Here is an 11511-nt window from a genome sequence, read left to right as displayed (position 1 = left end):
ATAACATACATGATTAAGCCACTATGCAGTATATTCTGGATGGGAAATCACATTTTCTATGCTGTGACGATGCTTAGGGAATGAATGTAAATTAAGTTAAAACAAAAAAAAAAAGTTTTAGGGAAAAAAAACTAAAACTTTTTCATGAAATTAAAAAAAATGCATTAAAAATACCTATTTGATGACTGCAGTAAGATATATAGCCCCAGCTGGTGCTACTTTATAGGCTGTTCATTCTACTCACTGAGGCTTATGCCTAAAGTTGGACTTATGTTCATGGAAATGTATTTATCAGCTGTGCTTGCTATGAAAGTATTTAGATTAATTAAGATCTTTAATACTCAATAAAATGTGGGGGAAAAACAGTATAGAAAGAAACATAGATACCAGAGACAGTGTGGGAGGAGAGTAGGAGATGGCAGAGGTTAAGAGATAAGGAATCAAGGATGGGGAAAAAAAAAAAAAAAAAGCAAAACATACAGGAAACAAAAAATGGAAAGTTATTTGTTGACGATAACATGTATATTGATGTGCTTGATTGAGCCAATATACAGTGTACTCTGGATGGACAATCTCATTTTGTATGCTGTAATGATGTACAGTGAATGAATGTAAATAAATAAATTTAATTTTAAAAAATTCAAAAATATTTAATGATTTATTTATTTAATTCCGTAAGTTTTTATTATTTTTCAATTTGTCCAGAGAGAGACAGAGGGGGAAAAAAGGGAAAGTGAAAAATTCAAAAATATTTAATGATTTATTTATTTAATTCCGTAAGATTTCATTATTTTTCAATTTGTCCAGAGAGAGACAGAGGGGGAAAAAAGGGAAAGTGCAAAAGAAAGTATCCAGGTCTGGGACTCCAAACCATGCTGAGCATGTGGAAATTCAGTGTTTTAGCCACCAAATCAGCTGCCAGGCCCATTTTTTATCTTTTTTATGTATACGATAATTTAACTGATCTCCTACACCATAATTCAGATGAATGGCCGACAGCATATTTTTGTTGGACAATCCTTTTTTAAGTAAGACTGCTTATGGTTAAATGAATGTTGTTTGCTTTTTAATTTTTGATAGTAGTTTCCATTCAGTAAATGTTACTACTGTTTGCCCATTCTAAGATGTAATTGGTAATTCATTAGTAATGCTCATCTGTCTACAAAGATGGTGAATTCCAATTTAAAACTTACTGGAAGGTCAGCAGATGGCAGAGAGGTTACATCACTGGACTCCATATGGTAGATTGTGATACAAGTCCCAGATCTAGTAACTTGAAAATCACACCCAATACATGTACATGTATCCATAAGATTCCGGGAGGAGAATGGAGAAGACTGTGGGGTGGTCATCCCCCTTGAAGGATAATTTCTCAATTTACTTCTCACTGTCTCTCTCTCTATCTCCTTGGTGAGTGCATGTGCCTTAAGGCAAAAACCTCTGAAAAACAAAACCAAAAACCTAGTGGATGCTGTTTCTGGTTTTTTTGTTTGTTTGTCTGTTTTAACTTGGGTTATATGAATATACAAAAACTGGAGAAATCCCTTCACTTTTCAAAACCAAGCAGACTCACTTGTGTTTTACTTTGTGTTCATTAACCCAGTAATGGCTAAGATAAGGTAATGATATCTTCTTTATGTTTTTGATCTTACATATGTTAAACCAATCAGAATTTTCTGGATCTGAAACTGTGCCTTATTGAAAGATAATTTAGTGTGGTTTGTGTATACTATCAAGTAAAGAATATATAACATTTCACATATTTTATAAGTGATTTCTAAGAGCAGATGTTGTTGAAATCACTGTGTTCAGATTTAGCAGTAAATTAAAATTTGCCTTTGAATACTTTTTAAAGAACTGTATATTTAATTTACTTATTATTATTATAACTTTCTAATTTGACCAGAGAGAGGTAGTGTGAGAAAGCAAACCTTCAGGTTCGGGATCTGAACTATAGTCATGTGGGAGTCCAGTGCCTTAACCACCACACTACCTGGTAACACTTGAATACTTTATTATCTAAGACTAAGTTACAGTTAATAATTATCTTTACACAACTGTTCAAAACTGCATAACTGTAGAATTTTAATACACGTGTGATTGGTAAAGGTGCTTTTGTCAGCTTATTAGAAGGATTAGAGGAGATATACCATCAGAATATATTTGGAAATTATGTCATCATAAGACTTTATTAAAAAGTAAATAATGACTGAAGAAAACAGAAAGAAAGGAAAAGAAAGAAGGTAGGAAGGAAGGAAAGAAGGAAGGAAGAAAAAGAAGAGAAAAGAAATGAAAAGAAAGAAAGAAGAAAAAAAAGAGAGAAAGAGACAAAAAAGAGAAACAAAATATTTCAGGAGCCATATTCAAACCCAGAAGACAAGACCAGCCCAGAGATGCCTCCACAGAGTTCTTTTTCTGCCTAAGGATGATCCAGCCTCCAGAGGGAGACTCAGGAATTTATGAGACCCACTGAATGATGTGAACATGTGAAGGATCATGGCCAGCCCAGGCATTTTACCAAAGCCTCCCTAACCTCCCAGGCCTTTGTTGATTTTGGGTGGGACACAGTCCCACTCCTCCACAGCCATGCCAGGTACCAAAGCCTCCCTAACCTCCCAGGCCTTTGCTGATTTTGGGTGGGACACAGCCCCACTCCTCCACAGCCATGCCAGAAGAAAAAGTGTCCATGCTCAAGGAAACCTTAGGGAACTTCCTGGGCCATCTTTGATAGCAAGCACTGCTCCAAACTATTAACTCAGAATGCAGTCAGTCAGTTTTTTGTTTTTGTCGGTTTTTTTAGATTTTGCTATAGGGCACATGCACTTGCCACTGGGGAGAGACAGAGAGAGGAGAGAGAGAAAGAGAGAGAGAGAGAATGAGAAAGCACCCTACCAGGGGAAAAGACCAAACCACAATCCTTTCTCCTCCATTCTCTTCATGAGATTTTGGGTAGCCATGTATACATGTCTGGTGTGCTTTTTAAACCATCCAGTCAGGGACCTGAATCATGCGGTTGAACATGTGGGATCACCATGCCACTCATTAGCCCAGCACTGTTTATTTTTAAAAACTGTCTTGAGGTGACTAGCAGGTGGTTAAAGTGCTGGACTACCCCATGATTGACCAGTCTGAAGCTGATGGCTTATAATTTATACACTGAACACGTGTGTGTGTGTGTGTGTGTGTGTGTGTGTGTGTGTGTCCCCAAACCCCTGAGAGGAAAAAGGAGAAGGGATTATGGCAAGGCTGGCCCTCTCTAGGGGGTGATTTCTCAATTTCCCTCTCTGTTTCTATCTCTTTGGCAAACACAAGGAAAACCTCCATTAAAAAGCAAATCATTTCAAAGTTTATTCTTTTCATGAGTAAAAGAGACAAAGACAGGAAGAGATAGGGCTATAGACAGAAACAGGCACTGCCACCAGTGTCTCAACATTATTGAGATACCCTCAGCTACAGCCAGACTCAAATTATGGGTACAAGTTGTTGACAGAGGTTTAAGTCCTGGACGCAGTGACTTAAAACTCACACTGGGCACATGTGTGTGTGTGTTCAAGATCCCAAGAGGGCACTGAGGAGAAAGGACTGTAGCACGGTCATCCACTCTGAGGGGTGATTTCTCACTCTCTGTCTCTCTTTCTTTCTGGCAAGCATACATGACCTATAGCAAAAATCTCTCAAAAAATAAAAGAAAAATAAATCTGGCAATTTTGGTAACAGAAATAGCGACTATTTCAATGACAACATCCACACACAAACATACACATACAAATATAAACATTATAAAGGAATAGCAATCAGACAGTGTAAAACTAGAAATGAGATGAATAAACAGACCACTTGAACTGACAAGAGAAATCGCTTAAAAATACTTCTGGCTTTTGGTAACTTATATCAGTGACAAAGCACTTCAGAGAAGTAGAGAAAAAAGAATATTTTCCAAAGAACACTAGTTGTGGAGACAATATTATATCTGTGGAGCCAAAAATGATGATATACCTTTTGGCTATAATACATAATAAATTATTTTCAAAGATACCTTTTAAGAGTTATGCAAAACAATATTTTGAATAATTTATAAATTGGACATTAAAATACAAGTTCTATTCATCAAATGACACACTTAAATGGTATAAAGAAAATGACTGAGTGGGAGAAAATAATGACCACACATCTAATTAAACATATTTATCTTATTAAAATAAAACTTTTTTAAAAATATGATCTTACTAGCTTAAGATTCTCCTGCCTCCGGAGAAGAAACTAATTTTTTTTTTTTTAGATTTATTTATTTAATTATGTTTATCCCTTTTTAAAAATTTTCCATAGGGCACAATGCTCATCAGAAAGAGACAGAGAGAGAGGGACCAGCACTTAGCGTAATGGCTATTTCGCTGGACTCCCATGTAGTCGAAAGCGGTTTGCGTCCCGGACCCAGTGGCTTAAAACTCTGAGGAGAATGGAGAAGGTGAGGAGAATGGAGGAGAAGGGATTGTGGCGTGGCCATCCCCCCTGGGGGGGTGATTTCTTGCTTTCTATCTCTCTGTCTCTCTCTGTCTGTCTGGTGAGTGCATGTACCCTATAGCAAAAACCTCTCCAGAAAAAAAAGAGACAGAGAGAGAGAAAAAGCTACTAGTTTCAGGATCAAATCATGGTTGATTCTGTAGGAGTCCAGTGTCCTAACCACCATGCCACATGCTGGCCCTGTAACTAAAGTTTTATTATTAGAAAAAAAGAAACTACCCTCAAAGAAAAGTAGGCAAAGACACTTGAACAGACACTTTAGGTAGATTTCAAAATGTTCAATAAATGTGTAAAACATGTTTAATAGCTTCAGTAAATGGGAAAATACCAAAATAAATAAAACTAAACAGTATCAATAAACATGTGGAACTGAACACTCAGGGAAAAAAAGAAATTGAATGTTAAATTATCTACCTTTTAGGAAACTAAGTTAATAAACTAATAGATATACACACAACCAGCATAAACTCAAAGAAAGGAAAGCAAGCAAGTATTATGACAAGAATTCATAGCATTAGTGTAAATATTTGAAACAAAGGTAAAAGAGGCAAGAGGAAGTCATTAAAGGATAAATGAAAGGGATTTTTTGAAAGTAGTTTTTAGAGGTGAGCCATATTTTAGATCTTATAAGTTCATTTTAATGAATAGTATAAAATACAACATAAGTTATATAAAGATGAAATTTGTATAATATACATGTATGCAAGTTTTAGAAACAAATCTGTAGAATACATAAATAAAAATGGATAGACATGAAAAAATGTGGTTACACGTATGTACATAAAGAAAAACTCACCTTTACAAAGATGACCACTTTCCCAAAATTCATCAAAATGAAGTGTTATCTCTGTCACTGATATAAATGTCCCATCAACATTCCAGTATGTTTTCTTTTCATGTAAAAGGGGCCAAAAATTCTAAAATTTATCTAAAAAGGCAAAATATAAAAACATATATAATTAATTTCTGAATAAAAGCACTGGATAAATGACAATAACAAATATTATAAAACTACAAAACAGCAATCATAGACAAAGATCAAGAGACCAGGATATAATCAAAATCCACACATTAAAGTCATATTGAAATAGAAATTGTTAGGCCATCCCATGACATGAGGGTTAATGCACCTGAATCCCACATGGCCAACCATGGTTCAAGTCCCAGCCCCAACACCTTGAAAAGCAGGCCAGGCACATGTGCATATGTGCTTAAAATCCTGAAAGGAGAATGGAAAAGAAACTGATGCATGAGCATCTCCCTTGGGTTGAGATTTCTTTCTTCCTTCTTCCTCCCTTTCGCTCTCTCTCTCTCACACAAGCACACATGCCCTGTAGCAAAAACTAAAAAACAAACAAAAAACAAAGAAAAAATCATAATGCATGTCCAGCTTGGAGTCAATACCAAATGTAACTGCAGTTTTGGAAGACATGGTTGATTATGAATTTGGATCTCCAAGTCAGTCTAAAAACAAGCCTGGGAATAAGTGTGCATGCCTAAGATCCTGATGTGCAAGAGAGCTGGGAAAACTCTGTATGTGCTTCTCTCATTCTCTCAATCTTGAGTGGCTATGCACACACTATCATAAATAAAATATATCAAAAAAAAAAAAAGAAGAAGAAGAAGAAGAAAGAAAGAAAGAAAGAAAGAAAGAAAGAAAGAAAGAAAGAAAAAAGGAAAATGTGATAAAAATCTAAGTTTGGAAAAGATTTTGCCCACTAATGCTTCCCTTCTTCATTTTATTTTATTTTATTTTATTTTATTTTATTTTTAGGTTTTTGCCATAGGGCACATCTGCTCACAGGAGAGAGACAGAGAGAAGGATAGAGACAGAAAGAAGGATAGTGAGAAATCACCACTCAGAGAAATAGCCACACCACAATCCCTTCTCTTCCAATCTCCTTCAGATTTGGGGCACAGGCACACACACATGCCCACAGTGATTTTCAAGTTGCCAGGTCTAGGACTCAAGCCAGAGTTAGCACAGGTGAGAATCCAGTGCCTTAACTACCACACCACCTTATCTCCCCAGTGTTCCACTTCTTGGCAGAGTCATTATTTAAAAATTCTGAGACTAAAATGGTGGACACATGGGCCTAAACAAGAGTCAGTATAAACCACTAGACAGAGGAGTGAAGTCAACTAAAACCAATCAAACTCTCTCAAGGCACCACATGACTAAAGCCTCACTTTCCATCCAAACAAACAGAATAGAAACTACCCAGCTGAACCAACCCCAAACTCCAAGGACCCTTGAGCCAAAAAAAAAAAAAAGTTGGATTTTAGAATAGTTAGTTCCTCAAACAGAAAATGCTAAACAGTACATTTAAGCCCCCAGCAATGTTTTTAACAATATCACATGAGTCAGAATGTCTTAAATATATGTCAGATGCAATCAACAGAACTTCACAGCCATGTGTAAGACTTTTGAAAAACCTAGAGAGTAATTATGTGTTCATTAGTAGACGAAGTTTTAAGATTTTACATGCTATACATCTCTGAACTAAAAAAAAATAAAATAAAATAAAATAAAACAGCCAGCAAATAGCCTTGCAGTTATGTCACTGGACTCTCACAAGACTAACCACCATTCAAGTACCAGACCTGGTTGGTGCCTTAACACTCACACTGGACACATATGCGTGTATGCTCAAGGTCCCAGGGAGAGCAAGGAAAAGGAAATGTGGTGTGGCCAACACGAGGGAGTAGTTTCTTACTTTCCCTCTCACAGTCTCTGTCTCTTTCTCGACCATGCACATGTTCACTAAAGGAACCACCCCTACACACAAAAATATTTAATTAAAAATATATAAGAAGGATTTGTTACTTATACAAGAGTACAGCATTACATTTAATTTACACTTTAAAAATTGGTTGGAAATAAGTGTCATGCAGTCTAATTTTCCTATCTTACATAATATAAAATAGACTCTTATGGGTCAGCAGGAGGCAGTGTAAAGTGCTGGATCCCACATAGCTGAGTATGTGGTTCAAGTCCCAGACCCAGTGGCATGAAAACCATGACAGGCACATAAGTGAGTGAGCAAGTGAGTGAATGTGTATGTACACCCCAAATCCCAAGAGTAGAGAAGAAGGAATTGCAGAATTGGCTATCCCTTGCAGTTGGCGGGGGTGGGGAAATTCTCTCTGGTGAGTGTGTGTGTCCTACAGAAAGAAGATCTAAAAAAAGAAGAAGAAAAGTCTCATAAATTTCCTGCAGTATTTATCATAAGATTTATCATAAGATACTGTTGTCATTAAGTAGAAAACGTTTTGAAACCACATAAATCATACAATGTGTTGAAGGATAGGAAAGGTTATTGAAAGTAATGTTTGTATTAACCTCAGTGTCACAAAAAAAATTAAAAGTAAACAAATGATTCATTTGATTGAAATCTGATAAAAACAGATTATACTAGCCAAAATGTCAGAATGTCTAGCATCTATAAATATCCGGACTCTGGAAAAGTCACATTTCAAATCTAAATTATTCCCATTTTTCTTAGAAGGCAGATATATTTTAACAAACCCTTGCTGAACTACTAGGAAAACCTATCGAGATAGAGGACATGTCACCTTTTCTCTAGTTGCCAAATTTGGTGACGGATCAGGTTTAAGTGAGCTCAGACATAGGAAACGACAATAGATTGAAAGAATGGAGTCTGTTTACAGAGCACTGTAGACAGACACTCTCAGGATGACAGGTTATAACTTCAAGCCAGACCACACTTTAAGCTTTCTCCAATAAGTAACATCCTTTGGGCCTTGCCTACCCATCTCAGCCAAACTACCTATCCCTTTTGAAAGAAGGTCCAAACCTTTGAACACCATCCAGTGCTTCAGAAGGTAGGATTATCCAAATTTTGTTCACTCTAGGAAATAAGATCAATAATTACTTTAAGTAAACTAAAATTTTTCCCTTTCCCAGGCTCTTCTGCCTCTGCTCTGAAGTACTAGTACAGAATTCAGGCCATAGTGGTGTTCTTTCAGGTGTGATCCCTATCTGTACAGTATAACCTTCTAACTTTGTAATACTTAACTTTATTCTAAATAAAATGGTACCATTCACCAGGACTCCAAGCTCCCTAACAGAAATCAGTGTCACTGGATTCTGAATTTGAACCTGTATAAAATTATTTTTGTTTTCCCTTAGGTTTTTGCCAGAGGGTAAGAGTGCTGGCTGGAGAGTAACAGAAAGAGGGAGGGGAGTGAGAAATCATGACCCAGAGGTAATGGCTACACAACAATTCCTTCTCTTCCATTCTTCTCCACAATTTTGGGGACAAAGGCACATGCACCCAGTGTAATTTTCAAGCTGCCAGGTCTTAGACTCAAGGAAAGTCTGCCCCTTCCTTCAACCAAGTAGGAGTCTGAAACCTTAACTTCTACACCACCTGATGCCCCCTAAAATTCTTTAAATTTTCCCAGAAGTGGGCCAGTCAGTGGCACTGTGGAAAGGCAGTTGGATCCACATGCAACTTTGTGGTTTGATTCCCAAGCCCAGTGGTTTGAGAATTACATCTGGAGCATGTTCATGCGTGCCCAAAATCGCAAGAAGAAAATGGAGAAGAAGCAATTTTGGCATGGCCATCCAACTGGAAGGTGATTTCTCCTTCCTCCCCATCTACCCTGCTTATCTCTGTAGCTCTCAGGCAAGCACTTGTGCTTCAGAGCAAAAAATGGAAAAAGAAAAAAAGTCACTTACCCAGCAGTGCTGGGCAGGCCAAAGAAATGCAGAAGGGGACCAGAGGCTTCACTTACTTTAAGACACCAAGACACCCCACAAACACAGCTGCCATAGGAACACTATCTGCAAAGACTCCACAGTTATTTCAATGGGAAACTAGGGGGCATTTCACTTGTACTGGAAATAGGCTCGTATTATAGACGGGTAAACTTAATAGAATCCGTAATATGAACTGCTAGTTGTTCCAAAACCTGGGCAGGTTCTTTTCTGATGGTCACAAAGAATTGGAAATGTGGACCAACGAAGAGGATAGTAAGTTTATTAGAAAGAGTCAAAGCTTCCAGCTAAGTGAGCAGGTATCCCCAGGGTGTTAGAATGGGCCCTGAGAAGGAAAAAAGAAAAAACAAGGTAAAAACTAATTTTGTCTAAGGAGACGGAAGAAAAAAAGACTACTTCACTTAAAGCGATGCCAGCACAGGTGACTTTTGCCACCAAGTAGTCTTGAACTAATCACTGTCCCTGACTTGGACAGTGTGCTCAGGACTACAGCCAGTTTGTATACTTCTAGCCTTGTCAGCAAGTTTGCATAAATTTTTTGAAACATGAAAGAAGACTATATGGTTCAAAGTCCTTCCCTCTACTGCTCTCCAGACGAAGACACACTACATTTCTTGTTTGGAATGTAGCAATGATACGGACAATCCTACTTTCAGCGGTCATTATCTCAAGCAGATTGCAAGCAGCTTTCTATACAGGTAAGTAGTGAGAGCTGATAAGTGATTTCTACTGAGAGCAGTGAATGATTTTACGAAAGGCTTGATTATACTGACTCCATTTGTCTCCTTTCCTCCATTCCATGGAGTCCTGAACCTCTCTACCTAACCAGAGATCTTAATCCTCTCTCATCAGAATCCTATAGCAGAGCTGGAAGCTGAACTCATTGCCATTGGATCCCTGGCTCCTCAACCTGAAGTAGGAGAATCTCCATTTTGAACTCTGTATTATTTAAAACTTGCTTCCTCCTTTTTGTATAAACAGAATGATTAAGATTCCTACTGTCTTTGCTAAATAACCCAAAACTCCATACCTTAGGAAGTTCTTTAGTGATAAGATCCTTGCCCCAGTCATGAAGATCATTAAGATCCCATTGTGTTTAGGCAAGAACTGGAACGTGCCCTTAGTAATTATTAACCTCCTTGACCTGGCTTCTGTAACTGTTTTCCCTCTCCCTTTCTTCCCCGCCCACTCCTCAATGGTTACTGTTCCCGCCACATCAACGCAAATGTGCTTTTTGTCTTTACAAGCACCCTTCTCCCTACACTCGGGGCTGCAGGGTCTTTGAGGGACATGAGAGCTCCCGCAGTCTCTGGTAATGCAGACTCCTATAACCTGGCTATGACTGGGTGTCCTCTCCTTTCTCGCTGATCAAAATATAACAAATCTACCCGGGTGCCCAGCTTGGACCGGATCACCCCATTCCGGAGCTTCTGGAGTCACCGTTGTACACCTGAATGCACACACCCACCTCCTGACAAAGCAGCTACTGAAAGCAAAGCCCAGGTCACCTCTTTCCTCACCTCGGACCTGCACACCCCGACGCTCCCATCGCTCTCCCCACCCAGCCCGGACCAGGGGCTGCACCTTCCTTCAGGCGCCCCTCCTCCTCCACCCGACCTCCCCGCCACGTTTCTGCTCCCAAGAAGAGGGGCACTTTTCTACTCGTAGCGCCCTCAAAACCCGCAACCCTCCTCCTTTGCACTCAGACTCACCTTCATGGACACCTTGTCCAGAAGAGCGCGGTCAGCACAGCGGCAAGTTCTCCCCAACAACCACGCAGCAGAAACAAAGCGCCACAGGAACCGAAAAAGCCGCCCTCCTTGGCCCGTGTTGATGACGTCACGGAGCAGAGACTACATTTCCCACAAGGCTCTGCGATCCCGGATTTGGCACTAAAGTGAAGTTTCCTGTGTTTTCACCCCGGAATCGGGTGATCGGGTCCAAGCTGGGCACCGGGTAGATTTGTTATATTTTGATCAGCGAGAAAGGAGAGGACACCCAGTCATAGCCAAGTTATAGGCGTCTTTATTACCATGTCCTGTCACCAGAAACCAGAATCTGAAGGGAGACAAAAGGTTTCAATCCATGTGAGTGAGAGACAGAATCCTAGTTCTTTATTAAATCCTGGTTGGACATTTCAGGGATAATGTGGAAATTCGTACGTGGGTCACTTATTCAGTGACATTAGTAAGTAACCTAATACTTTTGTCGTTCTGATATAGGTTATTCTTGTTGTAGAACCACTG

The 11511-nt window shown here is 38.8% G+C and overlaps 1 protein-coding gene across 1 annotated transcript in view; it reads right to left on the bottom strand.

Moving 5' to 3' along the window:
• LOC106734088 (zinc finger protein 268) overlaps positions 1-11089 on the bottom strand; it is a 78869-nt gene extending 67780 nt beyond the window's left edge. The window contains exons 1-2 of the mRNA XM_014584966.2: positions 10978-11089; positions 5318-5449 (exon numbers count right to left, since the gene is read on the bottom strand). The gene's annotated coding sequence lies outside the window, so the exon portion shown is untranslated. The remainder of the gene's footprint in view (positions 1-5317; positions 5450-10977) is intronic.
• Between the last annotated feature and the right edge of the window lie 422 nt (positions 11090-11511).

This window comes from Tupaia chinensis, unplaced genomic scaffold, assembly GCF_000334495.1.
Source record: "Tupaia chinensis unplaced genomic scaffold, TupChi_1.0 Scaffold148257_1, whole genome shotgun sequence".
Taxonomy (NCBI): domain Eukaryota; kingdom Metazoa; phylum Chordata; class Mammalia; order Scandentia; family Tupaiidae; genus Tupaia; species Tupaia belangeri.
The sequence above is the reverse complement of the archived record's forward strand: the minus strand, read 5'-3'. Positions and strand labels throughout refer to the sequence as shown.